The sequence below is a fragment of the Parasteatoda tepidariorum genome, chromosome 7 (genome assembly GCF_043381705.1).
Source record: "Parasteatoda tepidariorum isolate YZ-2023 chromosome 7, CAS_Ptep_4.0, whole genome shotgun sequence".
In the NCBI taxonomy this organism is placed as follows: domain Eukaryota; kingdom Metazoa; phylum Arthropoda; class Arachnida; order Araneae; family Theridiidae; genus Parasteatoda; species Parasteatoda tepidariorum.
The window spans coordinates 53,852,756-53,871,396 of record NC_092210.1 but is presented as its reverse complement, the minus strand read 5'-3'; the positions used below and the strand labels follow the sequence as shown (position 1 = coordinate 53,871,396).

At 29.9% G+C, this 18,641-nt stretch overlaps 1 long non-coding RNA gene across 2 annotated transcripts in view; it reads left to right on the top strand.

Annotated features, from left to right (window-relative positions):
• The window catches only part of LOC122270018 (uncharacterized), a 21,289-nt gene extending 12,816 nt beyond the window's left edge, over positions 1 to 8,473 (top strand). For both annotated transcript variants that reach the window (XR_011637286.1, XR_006225542.2), the window contains exons 2-4: positions 4,276 to 4,522; positions 6,170 to 6,258; positions 7,859 to 8,473. This is a non-coding gene — a long non-coding RNA (uncharacterized lncRNA). The remainder of the gene's footprint in view (positions 1 to 4,275; positions 4,523 to 6,169; positions 6,259 to 7,858) is intronic.
• Positions 8,474 to 18,641: the final 10,168 nt, after the last annotated feature.

Here is an 18,641-nt window from a genome sequence, read left to right as displayed (position 1 = left end):
AAATTGTTATAAAATGTATAAAAAGGCTTACTTTAATTATTTTCAGTCAAAAAATATCTTCAATTAGTAAAACATAGGGAAAAAACTAAGTTCTGATATGTTAAATTCAATTAATTAATCCTGAGGTTACGGTTTGACAGGGTTACGGTCTGGACAACCTAGAGAATAGATCGGAAACTTTACACAGATTCAACGCAATGCGATGCACACAACACAGAAAATAAATTAGGCAATGACAAACGTGTGATCAAAATTTTGATTGATTTTAACATTTACTTTTTAGATCTGCGTCTGATTACGGTCTCGACATCGTAACTGTAACCTCACCGAATGACAGTTTGTGATTATAAACCTAGAAAAATTAGTTCAAAAATTTTAATTTTTTGTTTATACTTATAAGGGCATCAAAATTTTCGATGTTCACGATTATTTTCTGATATTTTATAAATTTTCAAACAATTCTGGAGATGTAAAAATAGTGTGCCTATAATTTTTTTTATTATCAAGAGTTAAAGGGTTTAGAGATCTGCCCATATAATACTTACACTTAGCGTAACAGAATCAATTGAGAAAAAAAAACTCAAACTAATCTTATGCCATTAAAAAAAACTAATGTAATTTTATTTCAAATGCATTCTTTTCTTTAACAGTCTTTTTACTTTATACCATCTGAAGAAAAGTGCTCGAATTATTATGCACTCCAGTGTCTTCTTCCAAGTGAATATAATCTAAGAAAATAAACAAAGATGGAATGACAAAACCCTCATTTCCAAAGTGTGGAATGTTCCATTTCTTTTTCTATCCGAGAATTGGCTTTTTGTTTTGGCAAAGCTAAAGTTGTATCGTTCTTATAAAGATTTCCCATTAACGGAGCCTCCAGAAGACGCAGTGTTTCCGGGATTAGTGAAGTGCCCACCCCCTCGCACACATTTCCTAGCCCCCCCCTTTTTCTTGGATGATAAAGGGGGGCAGGCAATGTTGAGACGATGACCAACAGGCTGGACGGAAAGCACTCGTTGCCATCTTGCACAGAGGTATCTTTTTAATTAACGAGGTTTAGGCTGCGTCAGCGTTTGGGAAAGCAACGTTCGAATGAAATGTGGCGTTGTATTTCGGGGATCTATTATCTTTCTTCTTTCCAGCTTATTGGGTGTCTTACGTTATGTCCATATCGTAAATTGCTTTTGGATGGTTTTAGTACCCAGAGATAGGGTTAGGACCTATAAGTTACCATCGGGATTGTCCTATTCCAAACAAAACAGAAAAAAACAACCAATTCCTCGAGATTTGAAACGCTGTATTATTATTTGGCGAAAGAGAACAAAAAAGGATAAAGTTAAAGGAATGGCAAGCGAAAACTGAAACGATAAAGCATTACCTAACGTTACGATCGAAATTTGCATTGACAAGTTTTAATCAAATATCTGAAAAATATTTTCTTAAGTAAGTAGCTTTTATACAATAAAAATTGATTCGATTCCAAAATAATTACATTTAATTAGAACTGTTGCATATATTTTTTTCCTTTTGCAGTCTGTTAATTGTGACATTCAAAACGTTGTATTATAATTAGGCAAGAGACAAAATAATATAAAGTTGCTGACACAATTACATGCAATTGAAATGCAATATTACGTTGCAATTCAGATTTGCCAGTTGCTAAAACATAATTGTAATGTATTCTTGTGTTAAGCAGTAGTCTCGTATTCCCATGACTACAACTGTCTGGCATTTCGACACTACACGGACAACAAACTTATACGTCCTAAATTATTGAAAGGAGTAATAATAGTTGGAATAAATATATATATTTCTCTTTTGCATAAAAATGTACTGAACTTACAGAGTAAAAAGAACGTGATCCTGTTTGTTTCCAGCAAAATTTAAATTTAGATGTAGAAAACTTTTCTGACTTACAGATAATATCATTCCGATATTTGTTCCTTACTTATAGCTGACACTTGGTAGGTATCAGAAATTAAAATTTAGCAAAATATGTTAAACAAACTCCTTCAAATAGGTTTCTCCAAAAATGAACAAAAATTTTTAAAAATCTTTCAGTCATGTTAGGTATTTGCAATTTGTTAACATCCCGGCATTTTTTTTTTTTTTTGGAATTTTGTGTTGATTTTGTGATATAGCCGGTTTCGGGAAAGACTAATGCTGTACGAAGTGAAGACAATGCAAATTGTCAGAGTATTAAAATTTCTTAGTTTTTCACATGAGCCCAAAATTATAAGATTTTTTTAAGAAATGCATAATTGTTTTTGAAACAGACTCTCATAAAAAATATCGAAACTAAAAGATAATATATATTAACAACATGAAATAGAGTGCCTGCAACCTTCTTGAGTTGGGTTTTATTTCCAAACATTTTCAGTCAGTTAACAAATTTCCAAAAGAATTTTCGAAGCATGCATAAATCATTATTATAAAAACAGTTAAACATTTTCATGCTGATGCTTAATCACCAACCTGTAGTAGCTAGAAAATTGATTGTTAGTTGTAAAATGATATTATTTGTAACTGATGTTAACTTCACGGTTTAAAAAAGGTGGTTCATGGTGACTTCATGGTTTCTGTATATTTTTTATCTATGAAAAAAAGAGATGAATGATTGGAAAGAAACTACAAAAATTGTTTCGTGTTGGCAAGTGACTTATTAAACTATTAAAAATGAATATCAATACTGCTGCCAGATACATATGAAATAATCAAAGAAAGATTGAACGTAGTCAAAAGCCAGTTTTTAGATTGAAACAATGCAGAGATCATAGAATTATCACAAGGCTAAATGCCTGTGTATTTGAGAGAATATTGATGAACATTCGTGTGGGACTCTCTTTGTTTACACAAATTTTAAAGATTTATTGTAAGTTTACGAATATTAAAAAAATTTATTTTTTGATTTAACCGAAAAATCGAATCGAATTTAATGTGGCACTTCGTAGCTCAAGGATCAAATGAAGGTCAATTGTCTGTAAAAACAGAAACTGTCGTCAAACAAATATCTGAAAAAGAAAGAGACAGAATTAAGGAAGTCAGGCGACAAAATCAATGAATTAACTAATTACGCAATAAATGGAAAATATTTCTACGGAAATTCAATGCTGAAAAATTTCGATGAATTTTACATTCAAAATATTTACGCAAAACGCTCATTCTGTCTCGAGTCATCAACTAAATGAAGCTTCCTGTGTGAGATGGGTTAATATTTGTATTCGCGTGAAAGTAAAACGAAATTGCCCTAAAGTATTAACTTCAAGCTTTACAATAAACTAATTTTTCTAAAGTGTGCATTAAAATAGTGGACCACACTGTTGAGATCTTTTGTGGGTGGCCATAGTAATTTTTTTCAACACCTAGACATAAAATTGATTTTCTCAAATATAATTTCATGTGCTAAGAATTTTTTTAAAATCATTATTTATTATCTGTCTGAATTGAATTTGTAACTATAATATCGTACGTACCCAATGACTAGCGTGTTTAAGGTGTCCTCCTTAAGTCATTAAGTTCGTACTCTACAATTTTAAAAAACACCTTTGAGCTCATTGAACCATGATATTGTTAAACTTTTTTAGCAACTTCAATATGGTACCAAATTAAATCAAATTATAATGCAAATTGGTTCATCTTAAACTTGATTATTCGGTGCTGTTGTTCATTTCTAATGGCTATATGATTCAATGTAATACCTTACAATATTATGAAATTATAAAATAATAATGTAATGAATTACATTATAAAATTTATGAATTACATAATAAAATATATTAATTATATTATGAAATTTGAATAATGTTATGGTTCAACGTTAAACCACTATTTTTTATAGTGCAGTAAGCATAAATCAGTTCATTAGATCAAAAGTTATTCAAGATATTTGATAATTTTATTTTGTTGACTATGTAACTCACCGTCTACCTAGAATTGGTTATTTATCTTTAAAAGAAATAACACGTTTAAAGAATTCCATCGATAACTTTGATTTGTGAATTTAGTTTACTTTTGTCGATTACTTAAATTCTATCGATTACTTTGGTGAATTTAGCTTACAGAGCAAAACAATTAATTAATAAAAATTAATTACAATTAACATATTACGTTACAAAGAGTGGGAAGATTTAAGGTCTATTGCTTAAGGTCTATTGAATAAGAAAAATTGCTTAAGGTCTATTGAATTTGTCAAAATTAATTTGCATTTTAATATTAATAATATTTTTAAAAATCATGAAATTCAGCTTATTAAATTCTTTCTCTTTACTTTTTCAGGAAAAAAAACTGTTGATGGGCAAGAAACTTGACGATCTCGACTAACACAGGAGCTTTACGCCAATTATTAAAATAAGATTTCAAAAGAGTATTTTTAAAAAAATGTGATGTCTTCGAGTAGTTTCGAATAAATATAAACAACTCTATCTTTAGTTCAGCCTTGCTGTTTGATTGCGATTTCGAAAAGCAGTAAAATGAAAAAGGAAAATCGGAAGAACGATTCCGAGAACAAAATCTAGAACCTTAGGTTAAAAGAATATATTTTACTTCGATTAAACCTAATATTTTATAGTTTTTTGAAGTGTGCAAACGCTTTTGTTGGTAATAGTCTATTAAAGTTAATATATTCCATATTTTTGTATATAGTGTTGCAAAATCTGTTGCAAATAATAATATCAAAATATTTTTGGCAAAGTAGAAACTATTTTTGCTGACCTTTTATGTTGATGGGCTTAAGATCTCTAGTCCAGTTTTGGGTCTACAACAGCTTTTCTATCCCCATATAAGACATTGTCACCTCCTTCCACCCCTCTTTCCTTCTTTTCTTGCGTCTCTTCCCACCCTCGAACACTCGTCACTACTTCATTCCCTCAGAAAAATGGTGGCTCCGAAAAAGAACAGAATGAAATAGAAAGAAAGGCGAAAGTAAAAAAAAAAGTACATAAGAACAAAAGTAAGAGAATAGAGAGAATAGCATCGATTGCAAGAACTAACAGAGGCTCGTGAGCGGGGAACGTTATTTTCTTCCTTTAGCCCCCTCGTCTAAGCGCACCCCTCCCCTTCCAAACCTTATTTTTTATTTATTTTTTTCTTTCCCTCTTTACTCTGTGAACGCCCCCATAAGTCGCTGACCAGAGGAAGATGGAGATAGCGAAAAAAGTAAGAAAAATAATAGATAAAAAATAGCCCAGCGTGCGGGGATGAGTTGGAATCCCCGGATTTTCCTTCTGCCTATAGCATCTATAAGAAGAGCCCGACGCTTGGACGATCTTCCAATATGCAAGAAGAGTAGTTCTGGTTTTACTTTCTCACGTTCTACCCCCTTATAACACATTAAGCCTTTTTTTTTCTATCTTCACCTACTTCTGATTCTTTCTTTTTAGCGAAGATCTGCAAGATATGATTGTGTTAGAACATACTCTGAATCATGATTCATTAAAGCCATTTTCTGTATTCGAAACAAGTAGAACACATATATTTTTCAAAGCATAATTGATATGAATTTAAGCAACAAATGTCGGTAATCTCCTTCACCCACATATTAGATAGACGCTCCAATTACATTTTTACCATGCTGGTAAAATGTAATAGGATGCATAACAGTTAAATTTTTGTTGACTGAGTCTGTTCTTGTTGCAGAAATTTACTTTTACTGAAGATTCAAATTTAGGATCTAAAGATGAAGTTCAAATTTAAGACATATTGGGCATTTTTATCAAGCATCCGACAAGAATGTTAAAATATAGTATACAACATAATAAACAAAATAAGTTAAAGGTGCTTTAATTCATCAGCAGCTAAAAGATCCACATACTTTTTTTGAAATGTAAAGTTTCGTTAAAGCAACATGGCGAACAGAAAAAACTGAAAACCATGTTGCAATTGGCTGCATAGAACATAATGAACACATTCGGAATTCTGTTTAAATAAAAATGCAAAAAAAAAAAAAGATCAATCTGAGTTTATTTTACAGCCAAATACATTTCAGATCGTCCATCTTCAATCCAATAATTTTCTGAAGGCTGTTGTTATTGTAGTAAATGTGTTGAGTGGTCTAAAAAGTATTTGGTTAAAATGTTTTAGCTTGCTCTCTTTCATTAGTTTTATTAATTAGCTAGTGTGTTTTTTATTGTGTTATCTTTTCTTTCATTTTTTTATTGTGTCTTCTTTTCAGTCAATAGTGTAGGATCCAGACAATTGTTTATGGTCTACAGCTTTTGCTGTTCGTCATGTGACAATAACGAAACCTTACACTTTAAAAAGGTATATTTATATGTATATTACACTAATCACCAATTTGACAGTAGATGCTTTACATCAAGCTAATCATATGCTACTAAAACTTGAACTACGTTAATGTGATCTGTACTAATTACTCATTATTCCTTTACATTCATTTTTAAAAGTTTCAAGTTTCAAGGGGACTGCTTTATCAGTTTATACAATTTATGAATCTTAAATTATATCCCTATGAGGTAGCGCTGATTCTATCACCCATATTCAATTTTCATTTGAGAAACCCATATATATAAAATTAGTTCATCACGATTGTTGAGAGCAGACAAACCATGAACCTTCTGTTTTAATCATCAATAAATATTCAAAATGCATTACCGTGTTTCAAAAGTAAGTAATATACCTTATGCGATACTAAGGGAGACTTATCAGAAAAGAAATAAAATAAATGATAATTAGTTTTGACTAAATTCGCATATTCAAATATTTAAATAATTATTCAATAAGTTCCACAACAAGCAAATGCAATTAAAACAATACAGTTTCATTGAGTTTAGTTAGAACTCTTTATTAAATCGCGAGTGAGAAAACTAATTAAAATAACAAACATTACTGGCGTAGTCAAAATAATATGTTTTAATTGCAAGTCATTGTTATGAAATTTAAGCAGATTTAAGATAAAAGAACAAATTTAATCGAACTACTTAAGAGCTCCAGACTTTATTTCAAAAGCTAAAAATCTTTGTTTCGAAAGTTTTTAAAACTATTAAATTTATTCTATTCGCATCTATTAAAAGACTCACGCTGTACTTGCATTAATTGCTTAAAGCACTAGAGACTTAAATGTTTATTCAAAACAAATATTTTTGGTTAAATTAATACCAGACATATCAAACCATTAACAATTATCTAATACATTTCTAATTATATTAAATGAAAGCTTCATTTCCCCCGGTGGTTTGAATGGCTCTTTTAGAGTTACCCAAAGAGATCTTTCCGTGGATTTGGCAATTTATACATCATTAGATAAACATACAAGCTGACATCATAATAACTTCTCATGTTATCCAGACAAAAGACATCCCTTAATTACCCCGAATTGAATTCATTTTAACTACTGAAGAAGATAATCAGTCTAGATAGCAACTACAGGGATAGTGGAGGAAGAGCAATAGCGGGATGAGGATCACTCTCAAAGTCAGCAGCATCTTCCCCATCCCTTTTTTTCTTCCTCTCCTGAAACAGGTAAAGAAGATTGGCGATTGAAGACGAGAGCAAAGGGGAGAATGAAGAAGGCAATGCCACCTCTCCTAAACATGTCAGCCCCCTCTCCTTAGCTAAAAGCCAGTTAGCAGAAGATCCCTAAGGGGGTGCTCGACACTGTTTGCCTCAACTCGAATCACGTGAGCCTCAGCCACCCCCTCTCTACACCCCATAAGAGCTCGATCGGCCTATTGTTCCTTCGAAGCGCGTGCAATTAGGCGACCATGCGTTGGAAGGCAGAGCTTTTACGATGCCGATATTCCTGCAATTGCTTCTTCTTCTCTTCCGGAACATTTTGTTCCTTTTTTTTCCTTTTTTGCCTTTCTTCCTTCATGCCCGTCTTCTTTTTCTTGCCTTCGAAAAGCTGGTGAAGATCTAGAAAAGTGGAAAAGCTTTTGGAAGTATGTCCTGACGAACTATATGAGGTCCACAGCTGCAACCATGGTTGACCAGTGGTGATTTGGGACCAGTATTTTACGGTACTTGTTGAGGAAATGAGTCAACATTGGAAATGACCTAGAAGGAAAGCAAAATATTTTTATGAATACAGCATTAATTTCACCTAAAATAAAACACATTCAAACATGAAAATCGTGTTTAAAACCATGATTTAGAATAAAAATTTCGATACTTTCAATTTAATTCGTCTAAATCTCAAATATGCTGGATTAATAATTAAAATTTTTATTTTTTTTCTCTCCTTCGAAAAGTTGGTGAACATCTAAAAAAGTAGAAAAGCTTTTGGAAGTATGTCCTGACGAACTATATGTGGTCCACAGCTGCAACCATGGTTGACCAGTGGTGATTTGGGACCAGTATTTTATGGTACTTGTTGAGGAAATGAGTCAACATTGGAAATGACCTAGAAGGAAAGCAAAATATTTTTACAAATACAGTATTAATTTAACCTAAATTAAAACACATTCAAACTGTTGTATGAAAATCGTGTTAAAATGGAATAAAAATCTCAATGGTTTTATTTTACATGTCTAAATTTCAAACAAGATGAATTAATAGCTGAAATTTTTAATTCATATTATTTTCGCCGTCGAAAAGTTTCTGATGATCTAAATAAGCATATAAAGTTTTAAAAGTTTGTCCAGGCGAACTACACGAGGTCCACTGCTGCAATCTCGGATGACCAGTTGTGATTCGGGTCCAGCATTTTACAGTAATTGTTGAGGAAATAGTCAACATTGGAAATGATCCAGAAAAAAAGCAAAATAGTTTTATGCATACATCATTAATTTAACCTAAACTACAAAACAAAAAAAAACTGTTATTTAAAAATCGTGTTGAAAACCATCATTTAGAATATGAATATCAATAAAGAAAATATTTTAATTATTTGAAAAAATTTCTTCCTTGGAATAGTAGTGGTGATTTGGGACAAATATTTTACGGTACTTGTTAAGGAAATGAGTAAATATTGGAAATGACCTAGAAAAAAGAAACTGCTTTTAGGAATACATCACTAATTTAACTTAAACAAATAGACATTTAAACCATTATATGTTTGAAAATAGTGTTAAGATCCAACGTTTGGAATAAAAATCTGAATATTTTCAATACCGGTGAAATTATGTGTGATTGTTTACTTACTTACATTGAAGTTCTATTTCTCAAATTTGCTTAAGTTGTGCAGCAGTTTAAAAGTTTTAATTATTTCTAAAATACATATCTTAACTGGCTCATTTTAAATGAGCTTTTATTGGCGCAAAAAAAATATCAACTGTATTTTGATAATCATTCCCGCAAAAAAGCAATCAATTCATCAAAACTGTCATTGAAACTGAATGAAAATTGTTGTGGAATACGAACATCTTACGTACTACTCGTCAGAGAAATTTATAAAGACTTTTTAAGCTCCTTTTATTTTCAAAATATCAGTCATTTGTTTGTGTTGCAAAATGCTCTACATTTTTGTAAAACGCACTTGAAGCTTTTTATTCACTGCGAAACTTTTTTCTAAAAATAATATGAAATAATTATTTTATATCATTTTGAGAAAAAAAAACTTTTTATGAAATTTCTTTCAATTAAGGTCAAAAATCAGTTATTCCATCAATAGATTTAATATAGATTTACTAGAATCAATAGAGCAGAGTTAAATTCTCATTTAAAAATATGAAACCAGATACGAATGACTCTAAAAAAATTCAATGATTTCTAAATAGTTAAAATTTATACATAATTTTCACAAAAATGCCTTTAATTGAAAATGCCTCTTCGTTACACACGTAATTGAAATTTTGAAATTACAAATACTCCAATAAAAGAAAATTAATTTAATTCCAAATGTGTTCCACATTACATAGCATATTATAAATTTTAGTAATTTTCTACCGATATAAATGGAAAAATCTTTCTTGTTTCATAGATTAAATTCTGTTAAACTTTTGATTTGTTCTAAAATTTCAATGGACTGTATATGTAAAGAAATTAATTAGTTTACAAACATAATTAAAATATTATAAAGCAACAAAATTAAATTAATACAAAATGAATACTTTAAGGGGTTTATGAAACTTTTCAAAAATACGTTGTTTTGAATATTTTAATACTATTGTATTTTACATAAAATGCGCAAAAATGCTCACAAATCTGACATTTTTTTAATAAAAAAAATTGAATTTTAATAATATTAATGTTTTTAATTTTGATACGATTGAAAATATTATGAAAAGAACTAACATAAGTAAATAGTTTTTTTATGCACACGTGTAAAGAACTAGTTTTTGTGTTTTGTCACTGCAGAAGGCTCTTGTTTATGAAACCGAAAGTATAAGTATGTCAATTTTTGTGCCATTATTTGTGCTGTATATATACACAAAATATATCGTATCTTTTTTTGAAAACGTGTTTCGATTTTAAAATTTTTCTTCATCTTGGAATTTTTTTGATATTAGTATGTAAAAGCTTTTAAAAAATTCTAAAATTAAAATTTATTATGATCTTTTTTTTTAACAGAATTATAAAACAGCGTTTAAAAATGCTTTACTTATTTCCTGAAGATAAAAGGAAAAAACTAAACGTAGTCATATTTGCGTTCTAAATAGGATTTAAATATACATTTTTGACCCTTTGAAGTATCATAAATTGGTTTTGTATTTAAATAATAATCATGGTTTTAAGATTCATGGTGTTTGGGACCCTCTTATAACATTGAAATTTTCTTCGCGTAATAATTTTAACTCTTCAAATTTATTCAAAATTGATTCAAGTTACATTGGTTTAAATTTATTTAGCACATGCTATTATAATTATTAAGTTATCAGACTCTAACAGTTTATGAAGTTTCTAACAAATTCAAAGTACTCTGCAAAATTCTTTAAAAATACCGAGACGAAACCAAGATTCTCAGTTAAATTAAAGTTTTTGAAGTTAAATTACGAGTTTCACATTAACAGAATTATGAAAAATACATTGTATCCAAGTTCCATTTATCTATATTTTAAATATTTATTTTTTTTATAAGCGGCGTTAAAGGACATCCGACCCAATTTTAGGCTTATCACTATCAATGATCAACTCCTTGGTCTTGTAAATTTGAGTCCAGCCCAGAAGACAAGGAAACTTCTGGATCAAGATATTGGGACAATCTAGTCCTTCGTGGAGTACCTTTTGATGGAACTAACAGTATTTGTATTATGTTACACTGCGTTTGCATTATGTTATGTTATAATATGCATTGCAACTCGTGGCAAGAGGATTCTAACTCATGACATTGAGGATAATTAAACGTCAGGATTGCGATCAGTGGGGGTTTGTTGCAAAAGCGATTCGTTAGTGGATCACCTCACTAGAAAACGTATGTTTTACCCTCTGAAAACTATCCTTCTGCATGGAATTTCTTTCTGATATTTCAATGTATTGAAATTCAACACACAGTCAATTCGGTATGGTTTATGGGGTAATCGTCTAACACAGCTTCGGCCGGGTTCAATTTCCTGTGCTAAAATCTGGATATCAAATTGGATTGCAATTTTTCTGATCGTGTCCAAGTAGTCCACTCTTATATGATGCCCTCGGCGATTCAAGATTAAGCTTTAGGCCGTGAAGCAAGATTACAAAACAGCAAGCGTGCAACGTTTGTCCTTTAATTCCAAGATATTTATTTCCCTATAAAAGTGGTCTGCTTTCTATCTTTTGCATGCAAAAAGAGCTAGGGGATACGAGAGAAGTTTTTTTTCTAAAACAAATTTAGAAGAGATAATTCTTTACTGATTTCTGAATTTTTAAATTTAAAAAAATTACTTTTCTAACAATGAAATGAGTTTGAAAGCATTTCAGCCATACAAGTTAGCCACACGTTGCATGAATTTGTATCTTATATTATTAAATTCATTAATTTTTCTTCAGTAGTTGGGATAATTTTTTTGCCCGGGGCTGCCAACGAATTTAACTCAATTTATATTAGTAAAAATTTTAGTGTATGAAATGCTTGACAGTTTTCCTTACACTTAAAACGTTAGTGTAAGTAACACTGGAAAAGTGTACATCTTGCAATGGCACTGTTCCTTAAAAAAGAAAAAAAGAAAGAAAAGAAAAAAAAAAAACAGTGTTAGAAATACAACACATTTCCTACCTTCCAAAACCTNTTTCTTTCTGATATTTCAATGTATTGAAATTCAGCACACCGTTAATTAGGTATGGTTTATGGGGTACTCGTCTAACACAGCTTCGACCGGATTCAATTTCCTGTGCTAAAATCTGGATATCAAATTGGATTGCAATTTTTCTGATCGTGTCCAAATAGTCCACTCTTATATGATGCACTCGGCGATTCAAGATTAAGCTTTAGGCCGTGAAACAAGATTACAAAACAGCAAGCGTGCAACGTTTGTCCTTTAATTCCAAGATATTTATTTCCCTATAAAAGTGGTCTGCTTTCTATCTTTTGCATGCAAAAAGAGCTTAGGGATACGAGAGAAGCTTTTTTCTAAAAAAAATTTGGATGACAGAATTCTTTACTGATTTCTGAATTTTTAAATAGAAAAAATTACTTTTCTAGTAATGAAATGCGCTTGAAAGCATTTCAGTCATACTAATTTGCCACACGTTGCATTAATTTGTATCTTACATTATTAAATTCATTTATTATTCTTCAGTAGTTGGGATAATTTTTTTGCCCGGGGGTGCCGACGAATTTAACTCAGTTTAAATTAGTAAAAATTTTAGTGTATGAAATATTTGACAGTTGCCCTTACACTTAAAACATTAGTGTAAGTAATACTGGAAAAGTGTACATCTTGTAATGGCACTTTTCCCTTAAAAAAAACAGTGTTGGAAATACAATGCATTTCCTAACTTCCAAAAACTGCAAAAGAAAAGCAACAATCCACTCTCCATAGGGAGGCACCTTGGGATTGAAGGACTAGCACTGCACATCTGTTGATTTGTAATCTTGACGTCGCAAGTAATTAAAAATGATAGCAAAAATATCCGTAGCCGTTTAAAAAAAATCAACTCAATTAAACAATAAGAAAATTTCTTGAAATCAACTTATTCTCCATTATTTTTATTTTCGAAGTCTATACACATTTTCTTACATGTACGACAAAATATTCAGAAAAATGATTAACTTAAATAACTATTTCAGTTCTTTCAATCTTGAGAAAGTGAGTCAGTGCATTAAATTTGAATATTAATAAGCTATCATAATGAAAATTAGATGAGTTATTTTCAAAATGTATCAAATTTGTAAACTTTGAAACAAAACAGTGATTTTATTTGAAAATTTTTATATATTTCAAAAACAATGAGGCGCCAAAAAGTCTTAATTTTAAAAAATCATAAATTATTTTCATTTTTTAATAAAATCTTAATTTGAACAGAAAAATCTATGACTTGTCATTGTTTGAGAATATGACCTTTAATTTTTATATCTGTACATGCTTTAATGTCATATGTGTATTTAAAATGTATGATGATTAAAAAAAAGTAGACTACTCTAATTTTCTATGACTTTTACACTAAAAAAAAATCTGGATCAAATTGCGATAAAAAAAAGTACTGGCTCCATGATTACAGCTTCCATAAAATTAATTTCTCTCTAAAATTTTTAACTGTATATTTTACAGTGATATTTATTCAATTGCAGAGATTTTACCATAAATATTACTATGAAAATCACGGTATAATACTTAATTTTTACAGTAATATTTCATTACGTCTGTGCATGCTTTAATGTCATATGGTTATTTAAAATGAATGACAATTAAAAAAAATACACTCTACTCTAATTTTCTACGACTTTTGCACTATAAAAAAATCTGGATCAAATTACGATAAAAAAGTACTGGCTCCATGATTACAGTTTCCGTAAAATCAATTTTCTCTAAAATTTTAAACTGTACTTTTTACAGTGATATTTATACAATTGCAGAAATTTTACCGTAAATATTATTGTAAAAATCACCGTACTTAATTTTTACAGTAATGTTTAATTACAACGATTTTACAGTAAATATCACTGTATAAATATTACGATACATTAGATTTTTTGTTCTGTAACACTTTATGATAAAAATTGACATCTGGTATTTTTTTATCTGGTATTAAGTGATGGTATTCTTTTACCGTAGTTTGAGCCGGAAATTTTTGCAGTATACACTGGTCTAAAATTATGTTCGACTTTATGTAAAAGAATTTTGAAATCGTCACCTGCTCATATCTTGCATCACCCTTTCCCACCCACATCTGCAAGCGATGACCATCACAAGCAACTGACCTTCCCACCCTACCTCGTGCCAGCAACGTGAGTCCGGCCTGAAGCTTTACAATTAGAGTGGCCATAGTCTCCCTCCCTTCCCTCCCCTTCGGTCAGTAATATATCATATCAATTTTCCAAAACCCTACAAGTATTGATCGAGAGAGAGTTCGGCGCAGGAGCGAAAACACACTCCTCACACATCCACACTCTTCTCTACGTGGAGAGAACTCTTTTTCTTTTTTTTTCATACTTTTTTTTTTTGTTCCATTCCACTCCCTCCCTTTCCTTTGCTTCTTCTCATTTTCTTTGTCGTTCTTTCCATCATCATCTTCTTCCTCTTTTGCGTCTTCCAGAAATGAAAGTGCAACTCTTGGAAAATAGGAAAATGGAGAAAGAGCGAAGGCGAAGAACGTAGAATGTTTAGTGTCTTTAAAGATAAAAGTCCGTTTTTTTTTTGGCGAAGGTCAGTTGGCTATCTTCGATGGCCAGTTTGAGACTTAGATTTTAGCAAAGTTCGTTTTCCAATCTGAATGAATGTTACTAAGAATGTCAAGAAAAAGGAAATAATGATGCAATTAGAATATATGTTTCATTATCAATCATCGAATATATCTCTTTAGAACTGGTGAATTAGAGAAAAAAAATTCATTATAATTTTACAGTCGTGTCGTTTTACAGCCGAAAAGAGTGCTGGAATAAAATAAAACAACCCAACGAATTGGATAGGGTGTTAGAATAACAATGTTTTTCATTATACGATTTCAAGATCGTTTTTCTGTATATATATATACACCGTCTCATTTATGCCTAGGTTTATGATATTTAAAGTTTTGGCAGGATTCCATTTTAAACAAAATACAGAAAAGATGCATATAAATAGTTAAATTTCATTTTAAAAAGCATTAAAAAAATAAACTTCATTTTGAAGAATGTAAAAAAGCAAACTTTAAAGTATATATAAATTTGAAAACTAGGTTATTATGTTATGCAGCTTACAATGGAACATTTAGTCGCATCAAATTTGATTTGAATGAAAGGATAGATTTCATGGTTTATTATGACTTAGATATTTACGTTAACAATAACAGGCAATTTAAAGGAAAAAGATTGCGAATATAGAAATAAAAAACAAACATTAAAATAAGAAAGAACGTTCCAATCCTTCTAAAGATATATTGACACTGATTTGAGAATAATTTTGTCAAATATTTGCATTCATGACTTCTGAATCTATACGAGCGCTTGAGACATGTCGACGGGTTATTCCTATTTTCATATTTTTGACGCGAAGTTTTAATCAAGAAATATCTTATCACTTCAGTTTCTTAGGTTTATTTAATAACACCGTTAAGACTGTTTCTCGAAGACTCAACCCTCAAATCAAATTACACNAGAAGAATCTCCAACTCCGAACATTCCTTTTTTTTTCATTATCATTAAAAACATGAATATGTATTTGTTTTAATTTTTTTAAATAATAATACTATTTTGTTTAGCATACATACTTTTTAAAAATTATTTTTGGATGTAGTTAATTTTCAGAAAGCGCCATATTACTTATTTGATTATATTTGTGTTTAATATTTCGACTTTCAAATGCATCATTTAATTTGCATATTTATAATAATCTTCTCCCCTCCCTTTCCATAAGTTATTTTATGCTTTTAAAGTAAAAAAAATAAAAAAGCTTCAAATTTTGGATTTTTGCGTGGTGAACTTTTTCATAATTCAACTGAAGAAAATTCACATTAATGAATATTTACTTTAGCAATAACAAGCAATTTAAGCGCAAAAGATTGCGAACATAGAAATAAAAAAAATATATTAAAATAAAAAAAAGAACGCTCAAGTTCTTCTAAATATACATTGACGCTGATTTGAGAATAATTTTGTCACTTATTTGCATTCTGACTTCTGAATCTATATGAGCGCTTGAAACATGCCGACGGGTAATTCCTATTTTTATATTTTTGACGCGACTGAAGTTTTAATCAAGAAATATCTTACCACTTCAGTTTCTTAGGTCTATTTAATAACACCGTTAAAGACTGTATCTCGAAGACTCAACCCTCAAATTAAACTACACTTTTAGTGAATAATATACTTTTCTTAAAACTGCTGTTGGTATGTATTTCTCTTGACTGTTGAGTTAAGTTTCGTTTAACGCCTTTATATATCTTTAGTCATCACCTTTTCTTCAGCCATTGTTATCATATATATATCATATCAGTGCCTATCTTTAGACAGTACCTTTTATTCTAATTATAAAAATGGCCCAAAATGTCATTAAGAAGAAAAGCCCCAGTTTCGCGAAGATGAAAAACATTTGTAATTTAATTTTTTAACAATTGAAAAGTTACTCCAACTTTGCATTGCAGGCTCATGAAAATCTGTGAAAATTCTGAATTATTCAGTTATTTTTTTATAATTTTTTTAAGAGGGGGAAAAAGCTTGCTAAACTAGCAATTACATCTTTAAAGAAAGCATAATGATTTTTAATACATTTTTATTAAATAACTATCTTGCGAGAAGAGATTCTAAAAGGATTTTTAATCAGTTTAAAAAATTAAAATAAAGTTTTGAAGATTTTGGTGGGATACAGTATGTATGCCAATAAAATTTAAAACTCATCCCAGTTGTCCTCAGCATGACAAAGTTTATTATAAATAATTTATAGTTTTAAAATTCCTGATAAATCTAATTTTTAAATTTAAATTTATAACCAAAATGAGTTTTAGCTACGTAGGAATGACATATTAAACAATAATCATTTCACTTTTATAAAAAAAAGTACAAAATTTAATGTGACGCTTGAAACATGTTTACCTAAAATTGACGTTTTATATCTTAAGAACATTGTTGTAAGAGCAGTTTTATAAGTTTCGTAGAAGTTACCACTTCTGTATTTTGAAGGTTATAACTCGACAAAAATATTTTTTAAACCCGACAAAATTATAGGTTGAGGAAAATGAATTATAACCCGACAAAATTCTACTTAAATTTAATATCCATATCCAAATTTTCAACTAAAAGCAAAACTTAAACTCCACAAATGCACATTGATTAAATAAAGTGATTTCATGTTTGTAAAAGTATTGAATTTCATTTGTGAGACTTAAAATAAGCTTGCATATATGAATGTTATTTCCTTTTTGAAGATTGCGGTAAAATCAATTTCGTCAAAATTACCACGGCACTATGTGGACTAACCTAAAATACTCTTTATAACACAAAACAGTTTGGAACTGCAAAATAAATATAGTAAAATCAAAATATTAAGCCAAAATAGATCTTAAATATTTTTATAAGATTTTTAAAAACAAAAATTTTTTTCTAAGGTTTAAAACAATCTCGACTAAGATAAGAGTTATTTCATTTGCACCAACATTCATTTTTATTATTTTTTTTCCTTTCAATTTCCGTAACTAGGAATCAGAAAGGATTCTTTATCTGTTGAACAAAAATAAAAACCAAAATTCATTTATGAAGATCGCTATAAAAGCAATTTCGAAAAAGTTACCACTCTAGATATAATTCTAAACTATCAAAGATAAACACAAAAAAGTATCAGAACTGAAATCAATAAAATCCACAGCAAACTACCAACTTAATATAAAACTTCGCTATCAGATCTCTAGACAAACTTGCATCGACAAAAAAAATGAAGAAAAACTTTTAACAGCCAATCTTAACTCCGTCAATTTCTTTCGAAGAAAAACTTTCTGTTTATTTTAAGCCGGGCAGTATAAGCCCGCCATCAGGTTTTATTTACTCCCAAACTCTTATGAACGAAAATTGGAAAATAAAAACTTGTAAAAAAGAAACAATGAATAACCCGGTGATATCAAAAAGAAGAAAAAAAAAAGAGTTAAAGAAAATATATATATATATAAAAATTCTATTGGAACTTTTATAAGATATCCAAGATAATATATCTATATAAATACAAAGACATCATTTTTTCAGCTTTTGTCTTGATTTATGTTTCAGTTCAATTTTCAGTACAGCATCACGTTTTCAAGTGTATATCTCTATTATCCGTTTTCTAGTGGTTCTCTATATCCCCACGAGGATCAAAATCTTTCAAGTTGTCTTTCATTTCATTTTTTTATCTTTCTATTTTATTTTTCATTTCGCTTTACTCATTTCAAACTGTGATTTTCTTTGTTTGACATTTGAAGCTTTACGGATAAATCGACACCTTTAACCGCACGCGAGATAAAAAAGAGAAAATCGTGGATTGGGGGAGGGAAAGGAAGTTGTAAAAAAAAGTGCCAGTGTCGGAGTGAAATAAAAAATTGATACTGAAAAAACTGAGTTTTCAGTTTTTTTCGTTTGTTTCTTTTTTCTCATTTTGTGGTATCGCCAACTATCGTCTGCCAAATCTCCCCTTTTTTTTTAAATCCAGAAAAAATCGTAAAAGAATACCACA